Source organism: Lemur catta, chromosome 13, assembly GCF_020740605.2.
Source record: "Lemur catta isolate mLemCat1 chromosome 13, mLemCat1.pri, whole genome shotgun sequence".
NCBI lineage: Eukaryota > Metazoa > Chordata > Mammalia > Primates > Lemuridae > Lemur > Lemur catta.
The window spans coordinates 71,965,311-71,969,920 of record NC_059140.1 but is presented as its reverse complement, the minus strand read 5'-3'; positions in this window follow the sequence as shown (position 1 = coordinate 71,969,920).

The following is a 4,610-nucleotide window of genomic DNA, read 5'->3' as shown; positions in this document are numbered from 1 at the left end:
AAATTTTCTATCGAGGTAGCTTTTAGGACAAGACCCACAGTGACCCTCTCTTGGGGCCAAGGGGGGACATTAAACTCCTGACCGGAACAAGGTCTTTATGCGGATTACATTGACAGAGGCGGCCTGCAAGGTGGTGATTTGGTAAGGACCACTCAGCCAACAGGATCATCCCCCTACCTATGAGATGCTGCATATTCCCACTCCCTCAGTGTGGGACACTATTGTCTAAATGAGATGTTTGTCTGCAAGCATTAAATCCTTTTTGAATTAAGGCAAGATAGGTATGAAACAATCAATGAAGAAAATACTCAAGAGAGTCCAAAAATATGTCAAGCAGCTTGGAAAGCAGATTTGGGCCTTGAGATGTTGGGGCAAGTACATTTTACCAAGAAAGAAATCTTGCATGTTCTCTCTGCTATGTGGGAGCAAAATATTATTAAAAACAATTGATCTCATGGAGACAGAGAGTAGAATGATGGTTACCAGAGGCTGGGATGGGTAGTGGGGATGAGGGGATAAAGTAGGGACAGTTAATGGGTGCAAAAACATACTTAAATAGTTAGATAGAATGAACAATATTTGATAGCACAACAAAGTGACTATAACCAACAATAAGTTAGGGTATACTTTAAAATAACTTAAAGAATGGAATTGGAATGTTCCTAACAAAAAAATGTCAAATGCCTAATGTGATGGATACCCCAGTTACCCTGATTTAATTAATTCACATTGTATGTCTATATCAAAATATCATATGTACCCTATAAACATATACAACTATTATGTACCCATAATAATTAAAATTAAGGGAAAAAAAAGAACATTTCACTGAGAGGGAAGTGGAGGATTAAAAACATCTAGAATTAAAAAGAAGAGGTTCGGGTTGAGTCCCCACACAGCAGGATGCACCAGGCTTGGAGGGAGATGCCACCACGACAGGTCTTCTAGAAGGCAGAAGTGTTACCTCAAACGCTCTGCCCAGTACTGGCTTGCCCTGGCTTTCAGTGTATCCGTCTCTGATTTAGGCCACATTGATATGTGGCTGGTGTCCATTTCAGCTATCTTCATGATAAATATTGATCACCACCATAGATCACTCCCTCAGCAATCTTCACTGATCATTAAATGGTTGGAATTAATAGAGTAGCCATTTGGAGATCTATTAATCTAATGTGCATGGCGACAGTCAGTGAGTCCACGGGGAGCCCGAGTCTTGGATCTCTCTCACCACTGTACGCTACCTCATGACTCCTGGTGGGTGTTTTATGCGAGAGCGTGTATGCTTGCTCTGCAGTCACCGAAGGTGTCTGACTTCTCTGACTGCAGTGACCATGCCCACGTATAGGAGGGTAGCTTTGCATGAGAAGTTTGGTAAAAGCAGAGCACAGCACTAAAACATACATACAGTAAAACCGAAATTTAGGGTGCCCAGGAAACTTGCGTTAATTTGAACATCAATCTGGAAACTGATATGACTCACAAGGAACCACAGTGAAACTTAATTTTAGATTGCCTATAAAGCCATTATTAATTGTATGAACAGTATTTCAGGGCAGATATGTAAAATGCATGTGAGAGAACAGTAGTTTTAAGTAACTTCAAGATTCCAATTTTAAACGCTGGATAAACAAATTACAAAGCATTTTTATCTCTTCATATAATACATTCCTATTAGTTTACCAAAACAAGTCCCCTACAAACATTTACTGGATACACTTGGTCATCTGGGTTCTAGTACCAGGTGTCCTTGGATAGCAGGGAAACCCAGACTGAGACTAGACTCAGTCCACTCCTCGACTGGGAACTACCGGGGCATGTGAGCTGGGCTGTGGGGAGGGCCCACCAGGAGTTCATTCACGCAGGTTGATTCTTCAGAGCTCTTAGTTGGAACGGATCCCTTACACAGTGAGTGATGGGGAGGATGAAGACATGAGTCTTTTAGAATCTGTTTCTCCGGCGGCCTCATGGAGATTGTTTGAAACAGAAGCTGAAGGAGCTGTTTTCGGTAGTAGCTCTATGACACATTGAGCTCTTGTGTCTTTGGATAACTCATTAGGTGACAAGATGTAAGGAAGGGTAAGGAGAAAAGTATTCCTCCTCCATGAAGCACCCCATGATTTCACGTCCCCAGTGAGGGAAGAACAAGGTGGTTGCTATTGGGCGGTCGTCGGGATGTGTGCATGAGCGCATGGTTCTTATATACTTGGAAGTTCCTGAAAAAATCATGGCCAAAGTACTATGTGGGACCAGGCAAGGTACCCTGAGATACAGATGAGTGAGGCTTAAGGATGCAGCCAAATAGGGCTTCTCACAACAAAAGTGGCATCATTTCTATCCATAAGCTGATATTGCCATGAAAAATTTGAGCTATCCTTAGAAATAGTAAAACTAAATCTGTTTGTAAAATGTTGGAAGGGGCATAGCATGGTAAAATGAACATAGGCTTTTGATCAACACTGAACTCAAACTCTGATTCTGCCAATTATCATATGTTTGACTTTGGGCACGTTACTTAATGTGGCAGACTGCTACGTGTTCACTAAAACCCATTTCCCCTCCCTACTAAGCACCCAGCTCGATTATGTCTTCCAATCCCTCTGTCAGCCAAGAGTGTCCACGTGACCAAGCTCTGACAAACGTACCAGGGACAGAAGTGATATATGTCACTTCCAGGTCTGGGCCATTAAAACTTCTTGGGCCCAGGAAGCTTGCGTTAACTCGAACATCAATCTGAAATTGATATAACTCAGAAGGGGCCAGGCTGAAATCTAATTTTGGCTCACCTATAAAGCCTTTATTGATTGTACAAACAGTATTTCTAACAGGAACATTCAGATCCAGCTGAAGACTCCAAGTCCTGAAAGGTTAGTAGTGCCCAGAACCCTCACTGACCAACAGAGGGCTGTTCCCCAGCCAAGAACATCTGTATCAGACTCTACAGCAGTGAGAAATGTTATTGTCAAAGATTGGGATTTATGGGATACAGCAATTACCATCTTCTACATTAGCTAATCTACCTGAATTTCAATTTCTTCTCATTAAAAAAGAAAGAATGTTATCTAACTTATAGGGTACTTTATTATAGAGTCTAGTACATGGTAAGTGCTAAATAGTAGATATTATCATATCTCCTATCATTTTTAGGTTGTCCCTTTATTTAGATATACACCTCTGTCTCATAGTTGGTGAGTTAGTGAGTGTTTCTTTCCCCATTAAAAGGGAAATATATTATATTTATGAAACCAAAAACACAGCGTCAGTTTTGGAAGGGAAAAAAAAGCAATTTGATAAATTACTGTGAGCATCATTTGCAAGATATGTGACCTTGGATACTACTCATAAGTTTGAAAAAACTCAGTTTCCTCATTTATAAAGCAACTATAAGAACCCATGCCTCAGAGAAAATATGAGAGGGGATGAAATGAGGCAGAAAACATAAAAGCATCTTATAAACTTAGGAATTTCATAAAACATGCGGCATTATTATTATAGATTACCATTTTAAACTTACAAAACCAAATAGGATTAATGCAAACCTTATTGTCCCAAATGGCATCTGATTTTCCACTGGGCTTCCAAAGCAGGTGCTTTTTATTGTAATGCTTTTCATGTGGGTGGGTATGCGTTACTAACATTACCTTCATATTTTCTAATGTGATTAAGTTGATGAACTAACAGCATTAATGTATCTGAAATTTCCTACATTCTTTTTATTTTGAGTGAGGAAAAAAGATATTGGTAGCAGTAAATCATGTATACCCAAACTGAATCTGGTGGGTCAGGAAAAAGTAAGATCCTCACTTTATTGCTGTTATTGAAATATCCTTTGGAGAGAGATGTGCTGGGAGCTGGAGCTTTATTAGAATCGAACCAAATCCTGGCAGATGTGTTTCTCAAGGCCTGAGGTCAATCTATGATCCACTTAAACTGTTCAATATATTCTCTTAATTTTACAATGTATAATCTTTGAAAACTCCTCATATGAACTTTATTACTGTGAACTGAAGGTTACCAAGAAGTCGAGCCTTCCTGGAGCGGTGTGTGGTACGTTTCTCACGTCACCACACCATGTCCTCACACAGGTGTGTATTCTTCTCCAGTTAGGGTGTTAGAACTCTGAGTACTTACTATGTGGATGCCAGGGCCCTGAGGGATGCAGTCCCTAATAGATCCCCTAAGATCTTAAAGGGAATCAAGGAAACCACTGAGTGGGTGGTGTTTGGAGCTGTGTAAAGGAGAGTGAAAGGAAAACACTTTCGGTTAATAATTCAACAAACGTGTGTGGGACCTTAACCAAATGATTACAGCTCATGTCATTAGCGATGCCACACGGGGTGTGATGTGATGAGAAGGGTGCTTCACCCCTGTGGTGTTTCTCCAAAACCCATCCCCCCCGTCTAATGATGAGTAAAGCATCAGACAAGCTCAAATTGAGGAACATTCTACGAAATACCTGCCGGTACCCCTTAAAGCTGTTGTTGACACGAAAGACAGAGAAACTGTCACAGACCAGAAGAAAGTGAGAAAATACGACAACTAATGCCATGTGGTATCATAGATTGGATCTGGGAACAGAAAAAAGGCATTAGGGGAAAATCTAGTGAAATGCA